The sequence below is a fragment of the Bos javanicus genome, chromosome 2 (genome assembly GCF_032452875.1).
Source record: "Bos javanicus breed banteng chromosome 2, ARS-OSU_banteng_1.0, whole genome shotgun sequence".
In the NCBI taxonomy this organism is placed as follows: Eukaryota; Metazoa; Chordata; class Mammalia; order Artiodactyla; family Bovidae; genus Bos; species Bos javanicus.
In genome coordinates this window covers 77,951,411-77,973,305 of record NC_083869.1, presented here as the reverse complement: position 1 = coordinate 77,973,305, position 21,895 = coordinate 77,951,411, and the positions used below count along the sequence as shown (strand labels likewise).

Sequence of the window (21,895 nt, the reverse complement as noted above, 5' to 3'; positions counted from 1 at the left end):
TTAAAATATTGTATTGGTTTTGCCAAATATCAAAATGAATCCACCAGAGGTATACATGTGTTCCCCGTCCTGAACCTTCCTACCTCCTCCCTCCCCATACCATCTCTCTGGGTCGTCCCAGTGCACCAGCCCCAACATCTAGTATTGTGCATCGAACCTGGACTGGCAACTCATTTCATACATGATATTCTACATGTTTCAATGCCATTCTCCCAAATCTTCCCACCCTTTCACTCTCCCACAGAGTCCATAAGACTGTTCTATACATTAGTGTCTCTTTTGCTGTCTCGTATACAGGATTATTGTTACCATCTTTCTAAATTCCATATATATGTGTTAGTATACTGTATTGGTGTTTTTCTTTCTGGCTTACTTCACTCTGTATAATCGGGTCCAGTTTCATCCATCCCATTAGAACTGATTCAAATGTATTCTTTTTAATGGCTGAATAATACTCCATTGTGTATATGTACCACTGCTTTCTTATCCATTCATCTGCTGATGGACATCTAGGTTGCTTCCATGTCCTAGCTATTATAAACAGTGCTGCGATGAACATTGGGGTACACGTGTCTCTTTCCCTTCGGGTTTCCTCAGTGTGTATGCCCAGCAGTGGGATTGCTGGATCATAAGGCAGTTCTAGTTCCAGTTTTTTAAGGAATCTCCACACTGTTCTCCATAGTGGCTATAATAGTTTGCATTCCCACCAATAGTGTAAGAGGGTTCCCTTTTCTCCATACCCTCTCCAGCATTTATTGCTTGTAGACTTTTGGATCGCAGCCATTCTGACTGGCGTGAAATGGTACCTCATAGTGGTTTTGATTTGCATTTCTCTGATAATGAGTGATGTTGAGCATCTTTTCATGTGTTTGTTAGCCATCTGTATGTCTTCTTTGGAGAAATGTTTATTTAGTTCTTTGGCCCATTTTTTGATTGGGTCATTTATTTTTCTGGAGTTGAGCTGTAGGAGTTGCTTGTATATTTTTGAAATTAGTTGTTTGTCAGTTGCTTCATTTGCTATTATTTTCTCCCATTGTGAAGGCTGTCTTTTCACCTTGCTTATAGTTTCCTTTGTTGTGCAGAAGCTTTTTAAGTTTAATTAGGTCCCATTTGCTTATTTTTGCTTTTATTTCTAATATTCTGGGAGGTGGGTCATAGAGGGTCCTGCTGTGATGTATGTCAGAGAGTGTTTTGCCTATGTTCTCCTCTAGGAGTTTTATAGTTTCTGGTCTTATGTTTAGATCTTTAATCCATTTTGAGTTTATTTTTGTGTATGGTGTTAGAAAGTGTTCTAGTTTCATTCTTTTACAAGTGGTTGACCAATTTTCCCAGCACCACTTGTTAAAGAGATTGTCTTTAAACCATTGTATATTCTTGCCTCCTTTGTCAAAGATAAGGTGTCCATATGTGCGTGGATTTATCTCTGGGCTTTCTATTTTGTTCCATGGACCTATATTTCTGTCTTTGTGCCAGTACCATACTGTCTTGATGACTGTGGCTTTGTAGTAGAGCCTGAAGTCAGGCAGGTTGATTCCTCCAGTTCCATTCTTCTTTCTCAAGATAGCTTTGGCTATTCAAGGTTTTTTGTATTTCCATACAAACTGTGAAATTATTTGTTCTAGCTCTGTGAAGAATACCGTTGGTAGCTTGATAGGGATTGCATTGAATCTATAAATTGCTTTGGGTAGTATACTCATTTTCACTATATTGATTCTTCCAATCCATGAGCATGGTATATTTCTCCATCTATTAGTGTCCTCTTTGATTTCTTTCACCAGTGTTTTATAATTTTCTATATAGGTCTTTAGTTTCTTTAGGTAGATATATTCCTAAGTATTTTATTCTTTCCGTTGCAATGGTGAATGGAATTGTTTCCTTAATTTCTCTGTTTTCTCATTATTAGTGTATAGGAATGCAAGGGATTTCTGTGTGTTGATTTTATATCCTGCAACTTTACTATAGTCATTGATTAGTTCTAGTAATTTTCTAGTGGAGTCTTCAGGGTTTTCTATGTAGAGGATCATGTCATCTGCAAATAGTGAGAGTTTTACTTCTTCTTTTCCAATTTGGATTCCTTTTATTTCTTTTTCTGCTCTGATTGCTGTGGCCAAAGCTATGTTGAATAGTAATGGTGAAAGTGGGCACCCTTGTCTTATTCCTGACTTTAGAGAAAACGCTTTCAATTTTTCACCATTGAGGATAATGTTTGCTGTGGGTTTGTCATATATAGCTTTTATTATGTTGAGGTACGTTCCTTCTATTCCTGCTTTCTGGAGAGTTCTTATCATAAATGGATGTTGAATTTTGTCAAAGGCTTTCTCTGCATCTATTGAGATAATCATATGGTTTTTATTTTTCAATTTGTTAATGTGGTGTATTACATTGATTGATTTGTGGATATTGAAGAATCCTTGCATCCCTGGGATAAAGCCCACTTGGTCATGGTGTATGATCTTTTTACTGTGTTGTTGGATTCTGATTGCTAGAATTTTGTTTAGGATTTTTGCATCTATGTTCATCAGTGATATTGGCCTGTAGTTTTCTTTTTTTTTGTGGGATCTTTGTCAGGTTTTGGTATTAGGATGATGGTGGCCTCATAGAATGAGTTTGGAAGTTTACCTTCCTCTGCAATTTTCTGGAAGAGTTTGAGTAGGATAGGTTTTAGCTCTTCTCTAAATTTTTGGTAGAATTCAGCTGTGAAGCCATCTGGACCTGGGCTTTTGTTTGCTGGAAGATTTTTGATTACAGTTTCAATTTCTGCGCTTTTGATGGGTCTGTTAAGATTTTCTATTTCTTCCTGGTCCAGTTTTGGAAAGTTATACTTTTCTAAGAATTTGCACATTTCTTCCACGTTGTCCATTTTATTGGCATATAATTGTTGATAGTAGTCTCTTATGATCCTTTGTATTTCTGTGTTGTCTGTTGTGATCTCTCCACTTTCATTTCTAATTTTATTGATTTGATTTTTCTCCCTTTGTTTCTTGATGAGTCTGGCTAATGGTTTGTCAATTTTATTTATCCTTTCAAAGAACCAGCTTTTGGTTTTGTTGATTTTTCCTATGGTCTCTTTTGTTTCTTTTGCATTTATTTCTGCCCTAATTTTTAAGATTTCTTTCCTTCTACTAACCCTGGGGTTTTTCATTTCTTCCTTTTCTAGTTGCTTTAGGTGTAGAGTTAGGTTATTTATTTGACTTTTTTCTTGTTTCTTGAGGTATGCCTGTATTGCTATGAACTTTCCCCTTAGGACTGCTTTTACAGTGTCCCACAGGTTTGGGTTGTTGTGTTTTCATTTTCATTCATTTCTATGCAAATTTTTATTTCTTTTTTGATTTCTTCTGTGATTTGTTGGTTATTCAGCAGCGTGTTGTTCAGTTTCCAAATGTTGGAATTTTTAATAGTTTTTCTTCTGTAATTGAGATCTAATCTTACTGCATTGTGGTCAGAGAAGATGCTTGGAATGATTTTTATTTTTTTGAATTTACCAAGGCTAGATTTATGGCCCAGGATGTGATCTATCCTGGAGAAGGTTCCATGTGCGCTTGAGAAAAAGGTGAAATTCATTGTTTTGGGATGAAATGTCCCATAGATATCAATTAGGTCTAACTGGTCTATTGTATTGTTTAAAGTTTGTGTTTCCTTGTTAATTTTCTGTTTAGTTGATCTATCCATAGATGTGAGTGGGGTATTAAAGTCTCCCACTATTATTGTATTATTGTTAATTTCTCCTTTCATACTTGTTAGCATTTGTCTTACATATTGTGGTGCTCCTGTGTTGGGTGCATATATACTTATAATTGTTATATCTTCTTCTTGGATTGATCCTTTGATCATTATGTAGTGACTGTCTTTGTCTCTTTTCACAGCCTTTGTTTTAAAGTCTATTTTATCTGATATGAGTATTGCTACTTCTGCTTTCTTTTGGTTCCTCTTTGCATGAAAAATCTTTTTCTAGCCCTTCACTTTCAGTCTGTATGTGTCCCCTGTTTTGAGGTGGGTCTGTTATAGACAACATATGTAGGGGTCTTGTTTTTTTATCCATTCAGCCAGTCTTTGTCTTTTGGTTGGGGCATTCAACCCATTTACGTTTAAGGTGCATCTTTTAATTTTATGGCTGCAATCACCATCTGTAGTGATTTTGGAGTCCCCCAAAATAAAGTCTGACACTGTTTCCACTGTTTCCCCATCTATTAGCCATGAAGTGATGGGACCAGATGCTATGATCTTAGTTTTCTGAATGTTGAGCTATAAGCCAACTTTTTCACTCTCCTCTTTCACTTTAATCAAGAGGCTCTTCAGTTCCTCTTTACTTCCTGCCATAAGGATGTTGTCATCTGCATATCTGAGGTTATTGATATTTCTCCAAGCAATCTTGATTCCAGCTTGTGCTTCATCCAGCCCAGCATTTATCATGATGTACTCTGCATATAAGTTAAATAAGCAGGGTGACAATATACAGACTTGACATACTCATTTTCCTGTTTGGAATCAGTCTGTTTTTCCATGTACAGTTCTAACGATTGCTTCCTGACCTGCATACAGGTTTCTTAAGTGGCAGGTCAGGTGGTCTGGTATTCTTATCACTTTCAGAATTGCCTACAGTTTATTGTGATACACACAGTCAAAAGCTTTGGCATAGTCAATAAAGCAGAAATAGATGTTTTTTCTGGACCTCTCTTGCTTTTTCTATGATCCAGCGGATGTTAGCAATTTGATCTCTGGTTCCTCTGCCTTTTCTAAAACCAACTTGAACATCTGGAAGTTCATGGTTCACATATTGCTGAAGACTGGTTTGGAGAATTTTAAGCATCACTTTACTAGCGTGTGAGATGAGTGCAGTTGTGTGGTATTTTGAGCATTCTTTGACATTGCCTTTCTTTGGGATTGGAATGAAAACTGACCTTTTCCAGTCCTGTAATCAATGCTGAGTTTTCCAAATTTGCTGGCATATTGAGTACAGCACTTTCACAGCATCATCTTCCAGGATTTGAAATAGCTCAACTGGAATTCCATCACTTCTGCTAGCTTTGCTCATAGTGATGCTTCCTAAGGCCCACTTGACTTCACATTCCAGGATGTCTGGCTCTAGGTGAGTGATCACACCATCATGATTATCTGGGTTGTGAAGATCATTTTTGTACATTTCATCTGTGTAATCTTGCCACCTCTTCTTAATATCTGCTGGTCCTGTTAGGTCCCTATCATTTCTGTCCTTTATTGAGCCCATCTTTGCATAAAATATTCCCTTGGTATCTAATTTTCTTAAAGAGATCTCTAGTCTTTCCCATTCTGTTGTTTTCCTCTATTTCTTTGCATTGATCGCTGAGGAAGGTTTTCTTATTTCTCCTTGCTATTCTTTGGAACTCTGCATTCAAATGGGGTATCTTTCCTTTTCTCCTTTGCTTTTTGCTTTCCTTCTTTTAACAGCTATTTGTAAGGGCTCCTCAGACAGCCATTTTGCTTTTTTGCATTTCTTTTTCTTGGGGATGGTCTTGATTCCTGTCTCCTGTACAAAGTCTCGAACCTCCGTCCATAGTTCATCAGGCACTCAGTCTGTCAGATCTAGTCCCTTAAATCTATTTCTCAGTTCCACTGTATAATCATAAGGGATTTGATTTAGATCATACCTGAATGGCCTAGTGGTTTTCTACACTTTCTTCAATTTCAGTCTGAATTTCGCAATAAGGAGTTCAGGATCCGAGCCACAGTCAGCTCCCAGTCTTGATTTTGCTGACTGTATAGAGCTTCTTCTTCTTTGGCTGCAAAGAATATAATCAATCTGATTTCAGTGTTGACCATCTAGTGATGTTCATGTGTAGAGTCTTCTCTTGTGCTGTTGGAAGAGGGTGTTTCCTATAACCAGTGCCGTGTCTGGGAAGAACTCTATTAACTTTTGCCCTGCTTCATTCTGTACTCCAAGGCCAAATTTGCCTGTTACTCCAGGTGTTTCTTGACTTCCTACTTTTGCATTCCAGTCCCCTATAAAGAAAAGGACATCTTTTTTGGGTGTTAGTTCTAGAAGGTCTTGTAGGTCTTCATAGAACCGCTCAAATTCAGCTTCTTCAGTATTACTGGTCGGGGCATAGACTTGAATGGTTTGCCTTGGAAACGATCAGAGATCATTCTGTCGTTTTTGATATTGCATCCAAGTACTGCATTTTGGACTATTTTTTTGACTATGATGGCTATTCCATTTCTTCTAAGAGATTCCTATGCACAGTAATGGTCATCTGAGTTAAAGTCAACCATTCCAGTCCATCTTAGTTCACTGATTCCTAGAATGTCGATGTTCACTCTTGTCATCTCCTGTTTGACCACTTTCAATTTGCCTTGATTCATGGACCTAACATTCCAGGTTTCTATGGAATACTGCTCTTCACAGCATCGAACATTACTTCTATCACCAGTCTTATCCACAACTGGATGTTGTTTTTGCTTTGGCTCCATCCCTACTGTCCATGGGGTTGCAAAGAGTTTGACACTACCGAGGGACTAACACTTTCACTTTTGCATAGTTAATTTACAATGTTATGTTAGTTTCAGGTGTACAGCAAAGTGATTTTTATAGCAACATGGATGGACCTAGAGATTATCATACTAAGTGAAGTAAGTCAGACAGAGAAAGATAAATATCATATATCACTTATACATGGAATCTAAAACATGATACAGATGAACTTATTTACAAAGTGGAAAGAGACTCACAAGCATAGAAAACAAACTTATGGCTACCAAAGGGGAAGAGAGAGAAGGATAAATTAGGAGTTTTGGCTTAATAGATACAAACTATTAAATAAAGTAGATAGCCAACAAGGAAGGACCTACTGTATAGCACAGGAAATAATACTCAATATTTTATTATAACCTGTAAGTGAAAAATCTGAAAAAGTATAGACACACACACACACATACACACACACACACACACACACACAAAAGGCTTCCCAGGTGTTGCAGTGGTAAAGAATCCCCCTGCCAGTGCAGGAGACGCAGGAGAAGTGGGTTTAATTTCTAGGTTGGAAAGATCCCCTGGAGCAGGAAATGGCAACCCACTCCTGTGAGCACATATATATATGTGTGTGTGTGTGTGTGTGTGTATCTGGAGATCAGATTTAATATTTACTGGATTCTAGATCCTCAAGTTGCTTTACACACAACTCTTCTCTTTTAATCCTCACAACCATAATATCTGAGGACAGGATAAATCAATCTACCTAAGGGTAAGGAGGAGTTTCTGATTGTTTCAAGAAAGGTAATTTATTCTCAGATCTAAACTTTAAAGAAATCATAAAGGGGTAATGGGTCTCAAAGAAGATTAAACACAATTATTCATATGTAAAGCACAAGAGTGTATGAAATATTAAAAGTAAAATAAATGTAACTATTCTACCGCAGATTATTTCAACAATGACTATATGATAATTAGCTAGTAAGCATCTAAGAAGTGGGTCACATCAGAAAAGTTATGACCCACACAACGTAAATTATCTACCAGGGTTTTTGACCTCATTGTTCTGGTTCTCTAAGGCAGTGTTCCTCAGTCCTGAGTGTGCCTTAGCGTAACTTGCAGATCTTTCAAAAATACAACACCAAAAGCAATTCAGTTAGAATGTTGGGTGTGAGGAATAGGCCTTGGAATTTTTAGAAGGATCATAAAGGAATTTTAATATGCATATAGGTTTGATAACTGCTTCCCAAGTTATAAATTTTATTTCACCTTCATTTAGGGCATCCGTTGTAAATGTAGATTGCTGGGACTAACCTCGGATGTGCTGAATCAGATTGCCTGGAGGATGCTGATAGTGAAAAATATCTGTTTCCAAACACCTCAGTAGGATTTTTATGAACATTAAAGCATAAACCACTGCTTTAGAGGTGTGGGTAGCATATGAGTAATATTCTATCATCTTTTCTTACTTCAAGGAAAGGATCTCTGCCTTACTTGTTCTTGAGTGAATTATCTACAGCTTTTATTATAATGCTTGACACACAGGGCCATCAAATATTTGTCAATTGGTAAGCAGTCTTGCAATGTGTTTAATGTCTTTTATATTTAGTAGAACACAAAATATTCACATAGGTTCTAAAACTAAATATAACTACTCAGTGTTTTATCTAAAAACAGAAGATGTCTAGCTAATTTTGGTATATTACTTTTTATTCAGTTTTTCCCTTCCTTCAGTGAAAGTGGAGGGGAGAAGGGTATTCAATTTACAGGGTGTCCAATACTTTCTAGGCACTGGTGCTCTGGTCATCACTGATGGTCTGCTTCATTGCCATCAAGTCATAATAAATCTGAAATGTAGTATTTCCCATGGGATATCTAAGTATAAACATTTTAATGTTTCCTGATAATTGATTTACTGCCTTTTAACAATGCTTGCATGCTTAGTCACTTCAGGCATGTCTGACTCTTTGTAACCCTATGGAGTGTAGCTTGCCAGGCTCCTCTGTCTGTGGGATTCTCCAGGCAAAGATATTGGAGTGGGTTGCCATTCCCTCCTCCAAGGGATCTTCCCAACCCAGGAATCAAAATCAGTCTCCAACAATAAGCTTTCCATTTATCTTTTCCACATTATGTGGCTTCATTTATCTTTTCCACTTTGAAGTAGAAACTCTCAACAGCACACGAGCAGAAACCCAATGATCTGATAAAGGTTAATGTTTTTGCAATCATGTTTACTTCATCTCTTTGCATAGAGGTGATGTTGCCCAGATCTAGCCACTTCTTTGCAGTGGTATTTGGAGAGTGTTTGGATATTCTCTACCCCTCAACTGTGAGGTGAGATAATCAGACTTGTTGTTAAAATGTGTACATTTTTATTATCCCAAAAGTGGTTGATCAAAATAAATACTAGATTTTTCTTCAGTTAAAGTTCACAGTTCTAGTAGTCCTATCAATGATGTCAAAGAAAATAAATGATTTAACCACTGTAAGGAAGGGACTGTCAGAAAACACAGAATGGTAATCCTGATATACTCAAGAAAGATTCTTTTCAGACGGTGAGTATATTTATATAAATATATAATTTTTCAGTACTAAATCTGATAAACTCCTTTTTTATGTTTTACTTGATGGTGCTTTTTGAGAGTTTGATGATCCATTCTGTCATATTTTGCACAAAAATCAGGAAACCATAAACAATTTGGGACATAAAAGAAATATTTTAAACAGCTTGATATAGAACTCTTCTTGAAAATTAACTACTTTTAAAAGCATGGAGTTTATGATATGGTTTTTCTTTAGAGCTTCTGCTCATATTTTGTCAGCATATTTAATGCCTGTGAAGAACAAATATTTTTAAATTTCATCACAGGATTTATGATGTCATCTTATAAAGCTCTATTCATACCTACAGTAGATAGAGAAACCAGAGAAAGAACTCAAATATTTTGCCTCTGTTAACTATTGCCACATTAGAATAGAGCTTAGCAACTGCGACCATAACTGCTCCAGGCAGGGCAAAGAAATGCAGGGCCGTGGCTCCAGTTAGCAAAATACTTCATTCAGCTGACAGGATCATTCTAATGTTCCCCCACAACCCCCACCAGAGGTTGACCACAGAACTCCAGATTATTCAAATCCCAGGGAAATGTGGATTTTAGAAACTGACCTTTCTGTTGCAGTCTTTGCAGGGGTTAAGGGGATAGATTCTTGGCTCTGCCCCTGGATCTCCATGTATTACTTTCCCTTCACCCCTGCAAGAAACCTCACCTGCCTCTCTTTGTCTCTCTTAATTCTACAATATATTCTGCTCGTTCCATATCCCATAGAAATATTCCCTCCACCCCATTTTCCACATATATTATTCCAGTTGTCAAATGGTTATCCACTTTGCTTTGCTTCAGTTTTTAAAATTGTTTGTCTCTTTGTTATGTCTCATTCATGCTTTTTGCCTCACTGCTGCCTTGTAGCCATTCCAGTTCTGGCTATTACACTGTCAGAAAAAACCTGTGTAGGTAAGATTGCTTTCTCAATCAGTTTCCAAATCCCTGCTGTCCTTTCTTTTGTGCATTTTCTGAAAAATTTCTGTGCATGAGGGCTGGGTACTAGCAGCTGAACTGATGAACCCTGATCTTCAGGAGCTCAGAACTGAGCAGGAGAAAATTGTTTCCAGACACAAGGTTAGCATAATGGATCCACAGAAGATCAGAAGGCCAAGGAAGACAAGGCTGTCAGAGACAATCACTCTGGAGTACTTAGCCATGCGGTCCCAGGCTCTCCAGTGAGGTTTATCCTTCTCAGTAAAACTAGAAGTAAACATTGATAGCCAAAATATGGAATAACCCTAAATGTCCATCAACAGATGATAGATTTAAAAAATGGTATATTTATATTCCAGTACAATAGAATGTTCAGTTCAGTTCAGTTCAGTCCAGTTCAGTCACTCAGTCATGTCTGACCCTTTGCGGCCCCATGAATTGCAGCACGCCAGGCCTCCCTGTCCATCACCAACTTCCGGAGTTCACTCAGACTCACGTCCATCAAGTCACTGATGTCATCCAGCCATCCCATCCTCTGTCGTCCCCTTTTCCTCCTGCCCCCAATCCCTCCCAGCATCAGAGTCTTTTCCAATGAGTCAACTCTTCTCATGAGGTAGCCAAAGTACTGGAGTTTCAACTTTAGCATCGTTCTTTCCAAAGAAATCCCAGGGCTGATCTCCTTTAGAATAGACTGTTTGGATCTCCTTGAAGTCCAAGGGACTCTCAAAAGTCTTCTCCAACACCACAGTTCAAAAGCATCAATTCTTTGGCACTCAGCTTTCTTCACAGTCCAACTCTCACATCCATACATGACCACAGGAAAAACCATAGCCTTGGCTAGACAGACGTTTGTTGGCAAAGTAATGTCTCTGCTTTTCAATATGCTGTCTAGGTTGGTCATACTTTACTTCCAAGGAGTAAGCATCTTTTAATTACATGGCTGCAGTCACCATCTGTAGTGATTTTAGAGCCCCCAAAAATAAAGTCTGACACTGTTTCCACTCTTTCCCCATCTATTTCCCATGAAGTGATGGGACCAGATGCCATGATCTTCGTTTTCTGAATGTTGAGCTTTAAGCCAATTTTTCACTCTCCACTTTCACTTTCATCAAGAGGCTTTTTAGTTCCTCTTCACTTTCTGCCATAAGGATGGTGTCATCTGCATATTTGAGGTTATTGATATTTCTCCTGGCAATCTTGATTCCAGCTTGTGCTTCTTCCAGCCCAGCATTTCTCATGATGTACTCTGCATGAGCTGTTTCAAATCCTGAAAGATGATGCTGTGAAAGTGCTGCACTGAATTTGCCAGCAAATTTGGAAAACTCAGCAGTGGCTACAGGACTGGAAAAGGTCAGTTTTCATTCCAATCCCAAAGAAAGGCAATGCCAAAGAATGCTCAAATTACCACACAATTGCACTCATCTCACACGCTAGTAAAGTAATGCTCAAAATTCCCCAAGCAAGGCTTTAGTAATACGTGAACCATGAACTTCCAGATGTTCAAGCTGGTTTTAGAAAAGGCAGAGGAACCAGAGATCTAATTGCCAACATCTGCTGGATCATGTAAAAAGCAAGAGAGTTCCAGAAAAACATCTATTTCTGCTTTATTGATTATGCCAAAGCCTTGGACTGTGTGGATCACAATAAACTGTGGAAAACTCTGAAAGAGATGGGAATGCCAGACCACCTGACCTGCCTCTTGAGAAACCTATATGCAGGTCACAAAGCAAGTTAGAACTGGACATGGAATAACAGACTGGTTCCAAATAGGAAAAGGAGTACGTCAAGGCTGTATATTGTCAACCTTCTTATTTAATGAAATGTTACTCAGCCATAAAATGTTATTTGCAACAACATGAATGGGCCTTATCATACTAAATGAAGTAGGTCAGACAGAAAAAGATGAATATCATATGATATCACTTATATGTGGCATCTAAAAAAAATTATACAAATGATTTTATTTATAAAACATAAACACTTCAGAGGTAGAGAAAACAAGCTTATGGTTACCAAAGGGGAAAGGGAGTGGAGCGGATAAATAAGGAGCTTGGGATTAATATACGCACATTGCTATGTATAAAACTGATAACCAAAAGGAACTACTGTATACAAGGAACTATACTCAATATTTTGAAATAACCTATCAAGGAAATCTGAAATATATATATAAACTCAATCACTTTACTGTACACTTGAATTTAATACAACATTGTAAACTATTTATTTCAATTTAAAAAATTCAAAAGAAATAAAAAATTGGACCCAGTATGAACATATGAAAACTTCTGGGAACAGATTAAAAAGTATTCTCTTTCTCCTACAGTCTTTTTCTGATTCCTCTGCTCCAGGAGATCAGATTTCGGTTCTGTTTCCCTACCATTTCACCCCTTTTTCTTCATTCCTACTTTTCTCACAGGAGAACCTCAGAGGCTTTTCCAAGGGCAGATGCCATGTACATTTGCCTAAGAATAGCCTCCCACCATGAAGACAGTTTCCCTCATAGCTCAGTCAGTAAAGAATCTGCCTGAGGTGCAGGAGATGTGAGTTCTATCCCTGGGTCGGGAAGATCTCCTGGAGAAGGAAATGGCAACACACTCCAGCATCCTTGCCTGAAAAATCCCATTGATGGAGGAGCCTGGTGGGCTGAAGTCCATGGGGTTGCAAAGAGTCGGGCATGACTAAACAACTAACATATCACTATGAAGACAGAGAATTCAAAGGTTGGCTGTGTTGACTTGTATCTCTCTGTTGCTGCTGCTGCTGCTAAGTCGATTCAGAAGTGTCTGACTCTGTGCGACTCTATAGACGGCAGCCCTTCAGGCTCCACTGTCCCTGGGATTCTCCAGGCAAGAACACTGGAGTGGGCTGCCATTTCCTTCTCCAATGCATGAAAAGTGAAAGTGAAGTCACTCAGTCGTGTCCGACTCTTCACGACCTCATGGACTTCAGCCTACCAGGCTCCTCCCTCCCTCCATGGGATTTTCCAGGCAAGAGTACTGGAGTGGGTTGTCATTGCCTTCTCCAGACTTCTCTGTTGAGCTCCACCCAACTCTCCCAGGTGACTCCCATTGTTCTGTAATTGCTTACCTGTACACCCCCTGCCTCAGGGAAGACTCCATCCAGGCCTTCCACCTCTGCAGCTCCATAGCTCAGGCTGGCATCTCATACAGAGGAGCAGAAAAAAATCTGGTGACTTATAGTATGTATGTATGCTTCAAAGATTCATTATTATTATTATTTTTATTGGGGTTACTTTTATTGAAGTGCACTTGATTTACAACATTGTGTTAGTTTTGTGGGTACAGTATATTGATTCATATATATATATTATGCATATATATATTTAGATTTTTTCCATTATAGATTATTACAAGATATTGAGTATAGTTCCCTGTGTTACACTGGAGGTCCTGGTTAGTTATCTATTTTTATATATAGTAGTGTGTATATATTACCCCACTCCAGTACTCTTGCCTGGAAAATCCCATGGATGGAGGAGCCTGGTAGGCTGCAGTCCATGGGGTCGCTGAGGGTCGGACACGACTGAGCGACTTCACTTTCACTTTTCACTTTCATGCACTGGAGAAGGAAATGGCAAGCCACTCCAGTGTTCTTGCCTGGAGAATCCCAGGGACGGGGGAGCTTCGGTCACGACTGAAGCGACTTAGCTGCAGAAGCAGCAGCAGTGTGTATATTAATCCCAAACTCCTAATTTATCTTTCTTCCCCACCCTTTCCTCTTTGGTAATCATTAGCTTATTTTCTGTGTCTGTGAGTCTGTTTCTCTTTTGTAAATATGTTTCCTTGTAACTTTTTTTTTTTTTTTTAGATTTCACAAATAAGTGATATTATATGATACTTGCCGTTCTTTGTCTGACTTACTTCACTTAGTGTGATAATCTCCAGGTCCATCCATGTTGCTGCAGATGATACTATTTCATTCTTTTTTGTATATGAATAATATTCTACTGTATATACAAACCACATCTTCTTTATCCATTCATCCATTGATGGACACTTAAGTTGTTTCCATGTCTTGGCCATTAAATGAGAAAAAATATCCATAGAGTGAATAGTGTCTCCAATGAAGCAAAAGCACAAGAATACTGGTACTTAATGGGGTGAATCTAAGACAAAAGGGAGCCCCCGCATGGACAGCAAGTATGAGATGCAACAAAAGCTGCATTTAGGCTTCGTTGTCTCAATACAATCAAGGAATTTGTGGAGGCAAAACAAAGCACCACAAAACAACAACAACAAAAACTGGATTTTTGCTTGAAATAGTGATAATTGATCATTGTCCACAAGTTTTCACAGATGTGTGTACCACATCTATTAAATTTCTCCCTAAAATCAAACTACATTTGCTTTGCATTCAAACTGAAGAATCTAAAACATAACTTCTCTACTTCATCGATAAGTAATATTTTCTGAAAACTTTATAGAGGAAGGAATGGATATTTTACTTACTCAGTGGGGAGGATATTTGGTATTCATCACAAACACTTTTACATTAAAAAAATAGTCAATTCCACATTAAAAAACATGGTAGAGTATATCAGAATTACCTTGGAATTTTTTTGAAAAATGCAAATGTCCAGACATTGTTATTTTTATCCAAAGCTCCAGATGTGTTTCTTATGAGCATCCATGTTTAAAAACAACTGAATCATATGAAGATATTTCACTTTTATCTGGTTTGTTTCACTTTTTCTATTTCATATTCAGTGATCCCATTTCATTTTGCTTATGTTCTCCAATTTCTCTGTCTCTTTTTTGTTGTTGTTGTTCTTTCTCAAGCCTTTATCAAGTGTAGTAGAAAAGCTTTTGTACACACACACATATTTTGTATATATAAATATATATAGTATGTGTAATATAAATAAATAGATAGATAGATAGTATGTATAATATAATATACATATTTGAGAAAACTTACCAATTTTTGCATACCTAAAAAAATATATGACATTCTGATTCCACTTGATAACTTTTGGATTCTGCTTGTTTGATTTAGTTTGAATAGAATGCTAGATAGATTTCAGATTTATATTCACTCAAAACTTGGATATAGTTCCATGTATTTTAGCATCTAATATTATGGCTAAAAGACTAGAATGTTTATTTTCTTAGTGATTTTAAAAAAATTTGAATGAGGTTTGAAATATCTAATCCAATTCTAAGAATGTAAAGAAATACTATATTGTATGAAAAACAAAACAGGAAATTAACATGTGATACAATATTATTAAATAAAGTTTAGATTTTATTCAAATTTCAAAGAATTTTATGCTAGTGTCCATTATTTATATTCATACCTTATTCAAGATTCCACATTACATTTAGCTGCATTGACCACTTTCAAGTACATACAACAAATTCTGGTAAATTCTCTTTTCATTTTTATTCTGTTAAAAATATTTCCTAATCTTCCTTGTTATGGCTTCTTAGATACATCCATCACTTATTAATAAAAATGGACATTTAATTTATAAAGTATTTTTTAAGTATCTTTGATATTAATTTCTCATTAATAATTTCTGTAATCACCCTCTGTGTCTTTTCAGTCTTCTTACTTTATTGAGGCTTTCAATGGCTAAGTCAAATATCTCGCTTGGTAAATGTCATACTGCACTTGAAAATATGTATGTTACTTTCAAATATCTTTTGATATTCATTTCTAACCTAATTCCACAGTGACAAGAGAACAGACTCTGTATGATTTTAATATCTTTAGGCCATGAAGTTTCTGCACCTTGTTTTATGCCCCTGGATATGTTCCAGTGTCTCCTAGTTTATAATCTATTGGAGTGTGAATAGAATTTATATCCTACTGTTGTGTGAATATTGTAAAATTCTTAATAATATTGAATAAGCCTATGGTGCTTTTCAGGTCTACTATATGCTTCCTCTTTTCTGTATATTCATTGCATTAATTTTTGAGAGTTTAATATTGAAATTCCAACTAAAAATCTTAATTTATCTACTTAAAAATAATTGTAATATATTAGCCAAAATAACATGGTGGAATAATGAACTTCTCATATCAAAGTGGCGTATTTGTCAATCACAGATAAAACTAACATGTATAACCTACTGTTTAATCCAAATAAATCATAATTGCTTACCCATAAGTTCATTTCCACAGAAGTGAGATAAAATGATGTCCAGTATTAAATTTATTCACTGAGATATCAGCAAAAGGAAATAGAAATATCATAAGGTAATGGAGAGGAAAGGGAATGTGAAACTCATTTGTTTCTTTGAGAAAACATGCTGCTAATGAGCCCCTAACACACCATTTGCCAAGAAATAATCAGCGTAACAATCACATTTGATGCCTTTTGTTCATTGCAGTTGGTTAGTTTCTTAACTTTTGCTGAAAGAGGAAAAATCAAGATTAGAACACTATCATGAGTATTTACAATTCTAAAGGACTCTAGGATTGCAGAATTTGGAAGAATTTTTTTTTTCATCATGGAGTTCAAATACTCATGTATTCTTATTTATCCTCAAACGTTACTGACTGTATTCCTACTAGAGCAGGCACTGCCCTGTATTATGGAGACACAACAAAAGTGCATATCACGGTATATCTGTGGTGGAACTAGATATGCTTGGTGCTTTTACAGTGACTGACCAGAAGAGTAAAGGATTCTGTAAGGTAGTAGCAAAGAAAACAATACGATGGAAAAGTTAAAGTCTCAGTTTATTTATTTTTAAAATATATAACAAATTCAGTGTTAACATTTTAGTATTCATAAAAAAAGAAATATGAACAAGGGTTATGTACAGATAACATAATTCTAAAAGACACTGCAGAACACTATTGTCTAAAGGTCACCAACATTAGTTCATAGTTATTGAATTCCAGATTTACTACTCAACTTCTGTCAATCTTCAAAACAAGTTTAGCATCCAATAGCTGCTTCATTTACTGAAAAGAACACTGAATGACAGTCAAGAGCATGTGGTCTGGTTGCTAGGCCTATTAGCTATGTGGTCTTAGATGTAGTCCTTACATTCTGAGACTTAAGTACATAGACAACAATAACTATTCCACCTATCCCTAGAGCACTGGCCAGACGACCAAAAGATTGGGTATTCTTGGGCTTTCTATATGACTGCTAGAGGTTAGTATCCCAATCCCCCCACACCTCAGTGGGCTGGGTTCTGGTCAGGTGCAATTGATCCCTACAACTCCTATCAATTTTTTTTTTCTTGTTATGAATAGTAGCATGGGACTTTTACAATGCTTTTGGAAAGGATGAGAGTGTAGGAAAATTATAGAATAATATGAAGAATGCAATGAACGTATCTATCCTTAGCCCCAGGCAATAGGCCCTTCTGGGTTCTCCAAACCTCATCCACTTTGACATGTTCTACTCTTTTATTCATCATCCTCATTCCCAGGTGATGTTGCTGTCCTCTGAGACTATATTTTGTCTTGTTCATTTTAGTGATCCCTATTCCTCCATCCAGAAATCTTCTCCTGCCACCAACCCAAATACTCTTCCTGCCTGAATCCTACTCACCTCAAAATTGATCTACAGTTCTCCACTCTGGGGATCTCAGGACCACTCAGCTTCCAAAGGCTCTCTCCTCTGATCACTCAGGTCACTTAAATTCTCTGTGGTTTTGCAAGATGCTTGTCCGTCACTATGAAATCCAAGTTATCCATTATATGTATGTTTTACTCCTAGCTCAGCATTAATTATCTTCTTGAAGGGAGGAATGTGCCTTAAATGTTGTTTAATCACTCATAGCACCTCATGCAGTGTCTTGGTGATAGACTTATAGGAAACAGATATCACTCACTGACAGTGTACTAGGTAGAAATCTCAGAAACGTAAATATGTGGTTTATCTTTCAAACTTACAGTTACAGATGAGACTACTTTTTGATCACAATGAAGAAAGTAAAATAATTATAAAATGTAATTTGTAAAAATGACTGTCCTTTCACTGAAATAGAATTATATTAATCCCACCCTGGCTGATTCCTCTTAGCAGTATGTGAAAGGCATATGTATTCCTTTTGTTAAAATATCACTATTTAGGTTTTACTCAGCAAAGAAAACCATGGATACAATGAAAAGACAATGTACTGAATGGGAGAAATATTTGCAAGTGTTATGGCTACTAAGTAGTTAATATCTAAAATATATAAACAACTTAGATATATCAATGTAAGAAAAAACAAACAACCCAATTAAGAAATGGGTGGAAGACCTGAATAGACACTTTTTTTTTCCCCACAGAAGACACGTAGGCACATGAAAAGATGCTCAACATTGCTAATTGTCAGAGAAATGTAAATCAAAACTACAAGATATCACCTCAGAACAGTCAGAATGGCTTTCATTCAAATGACCACAATCAACAGATGTTGGTGAGGATGTGGATAACAGAAAATGCTTCTTTATACACTGTGGGGATGTAAATTGGAGCAGCTAATGTAAAAAACAGTATGGAGTTTCCTTAAAGTACTAAAAAATAGTACTACCATGGGATCCAGCAATTTCACTCCTGAGTATGTATCTGAAAAGAACAGAACAAAAAGAACAAAAACACTAATTTGAAAAGATACATGTGTCCCAATGTTCATAGCAGTATTGTTTACAATAACCATGATATGGAAGCAATCTAAGTGTTCACAAACAGATGAATGGATAAAGATGTCGTACATGCACACACACACACAGAGTATCACTCACCCATGGAAAAGAATGCCATTTTGTCATTTGCAATAACATGGATGGAGCTGGAGGGTATTATGCTTAGTGAAATAAGTCAAACAGAGAAAGACAAATACTTAATGTTATCACTTATTTGTGGAATCTAAAAAATAAAGCAAACTACTGAATATAACAAAAAGAAACAAATTCACAGATGTAGAGAACAAACAAGTCGCTACCAGTAGGGAGAGGAAAACATAGAGTGGTAAGATAGAAGTAGAAGATTAAGAGATGCAAACTGTTATATATAAAATAAATAAACTGCAAGCCTATATTGTTCATCACAAGGAATATAACCAATATTTTATAATACTATAAATGAGTATAACCTTTAAAATTTGGTAATCACTATTTTGCATACCTGAAACTTTTATAATATTATAGATTGACTGTATCTCAAAAATATTGCTTTCTAAAAACTCTATCAGCCCTTGAAGATATATATTGTCTTCCTTTCAATTAAGAGATTAAAAAAGAAAATCTCATGTCTTTCTCGTAATAGTATTGTTTAAATTGGATGTGAAGCCAGTGTGTGGGTTTGCAGAGGCTTGTGAGACCTTTCAAAGTATAAAGCCACTGAGGAAGCTGCCTCATCAAACATAAATTTTTAGAATTGATGCTCCATACAGAATTTTAAAGCTAGAGTGCTTCTTTTCCACTTCTGAACTGAGAATTACACAAACTAAGGAGAAAGTCTTCTTCCTTTAAAAACTAATGAATTACTATTTGTCATTTTGTTGTAATCATCTTTCAGTTGTGCAATAATAATAATACATTGTTTCTTCTATTACTAGCTGAGTAAAATAATTAGCCTCTGCAAATGGAATGATTTCCTTTGTCAGAAACAAATCAATTTCCATAAGGACCACTTTAAAGACCCTTTTAATAATTTAATTTTGTAGATGAAATTAATTAGATAACTATATATAAAAACTATCTAGCTCATTGATTATTGTCACTTGTGTCACTAGTTACAAAATTTACATTCAAAAATATACAAAATGAAAAGAGTCATACTAAGAAAAATATATACTGTATGATTCCACTTATGTAAATTAATCTATATCTTGGAAAGCAGATGATTGGCTCTATGGATAGAGGCTGAGGTGAGGAATTACTAAGGAACATAGGAAAACTCTAGGAATATACATAGATATGTTTATTAACAATGGTGATGATTTCACAGGTATTATACATACGTTAAAAGCATAAAGTTATATGTTTTATGTGTGTACAAATATATTGTATTCCATTATATTTCAATGAAGTTGTTAAAATAACATTCCTAAAGTACTTTCATTATACTAGATATAATTATCAGTTTGAGACCATCTACTTTACAGCCCCTAACCCTGTTGCCCTAGCAGTGCTTTCTGTCCAGCTCAAAAAGACATCAGCTTATACTCATTGCCCAAATTAATCTATGACCTGTTGGAGACAATAACTTCTCCTTCTCATTTTAAACTTCAGTGTCATCATAAGCAAGCAGGACTTTATGAGAACTTCCCAGAATAGGCTACTACCCATGTTCTCTGTCTGCCTTTTGTCTGTAGAAAAATTTAGTCAAAGAATAAGTATAATTAGAGAAGAGATGAAGTGGAGAAAGAAAGGAAAACAAGTGAGCAAGACAAAATAATAAAACTTTATCCATTAAATAAGTCAAGGACATTTAGCTGTTCCTCAGGAACTGTGGATAATATTCTGAGTCAAATCCTTTGAGCTGTTTTGCAGATACTGAAACATCTATGAGGTGGGAGAAATTAAATGTATGCTGCCCATAAGCATGTGGACCCCAGGCTGGAATCAGAAGGTTGATAGTGCTGACTCCCAACTACCTCATCACCAACCAATCAGAAAAATATCCATAAACTGAGCATGCCCTGCTCCTTGAATACTATAAGACTCCTCAATACCCACTCCAGGGTGAGACACACAGCTTTGAGGGCATTAGCGCACTGTAACTGGCAAAGAAATAAAGCTATTCTTTTCTGCTTCACCCAAAACTGTGTGTTTCTATTAGGTACTGGTGGACAGAAGCTGAGTTTTGGAAACACTTTCAGATTTTTTTCTACTCAAATCTGTTCTAAAAAAGCACCAACATTATATTCAGCACAAAAAGTATTTAGAATCCCAAATACATTCACACACACGTACACATTTCTTTCTTTTAGCAATTACCAAAATGCACAATCAAAAGGATAAAATTACTTACTGAATTGGCAGGCATCAGGATGAATGAAAAGCAGGTTAGAGTGTGATATATTACACTCAGGTTCAGCCTTGCTCAAATCATGTATGTATTGACGCATTCAGTCAATCTCTTACTCATTCATGTGATAAATGTTCTTGAAGACATACAATAGGTGAGGCTTGGAGTTCAGTTTTGACAGTTCAGAGACAAATATAATCTCCTTTTCCTTCTAATCTCATAAAAGAAAGGGAGTAACAAATGAATACATATTAACAGTATAATGTGAATTATTAACAAATGTCTAGTAAAAGTCATATTATCATACAAATATGCCCTTTCCTGTTTTTCTTTCACAAGTACACCATTTTCTGTGTGTCTATAAATATTATGTAGAATGCCTTATATTTTTAAAATTTATATTCAAAGAATACATAATTTCTGGAATAAGAGAATCAAGTACTCAATTCTTTAGAGAAGTCATAGAGGCTTTCTGGAGAAGGTGATGTTGAATCTGAGTCTGGAATGTTGAATATTCAGTGTTAGTATTGTTAACCTGTATATGTGATGGTATTAACATTTCTTCCTTGTAAGAGAAAATTTCCTAAGTAAACGTCCCCATGTCACTCATAAAGATGCCCATATCACTAAATTATTTAGTATTGATTTACATTTTCTTACTCATAAATTTCTGGGAACCTTAAGACTACCAGAATACTCTACTGAGCTTTAGCAAAATAGATACAAAAAACAAAACCAGCATTTTGCTTCCCACCCTGGGTGAGAACTTTAAGTGTGTATGGAATTACGATAATATGAAGAAATTAGAATTGGAAATAGGCATGCATCATCTTTAATTTAGGTTCTACCAGTCATTTTTCCATTTGACCAGAAAATATTAAAACAATTTTCCTATAGCTTGGCTAACCAGGTGTAAAAAGCTCCCCCTTTTTTTTTTTTGAACACGTATGCAGAAATATGATGATA

The 21,895-nt window shown here is 36.2% G+C and overlaps 1 long non-coding RNA gene across 1 annotated transcript in view; it reads left to right on the top strand.

The window, feature by feature from the left end:
* The first annotated feature begins 13,071 nt into the window (after positions 1 to 13,071).
* The window catches only part of LOC133235664 (uncharacterized), a 93,184-nt gene continuing 84,360 nt past the window's right edge, over positions 13,072 to 21,895 (top strand). The window contains exon 1 of the long non-coding RNA XR_009732614.1: positions 13,072 to 13,187. This is a non-coding gene — a long non-coding RNA (uncharacterized LOC133235664). The remainder of the gene's footprint in view (positions 13,188 to 21,895) is intronic.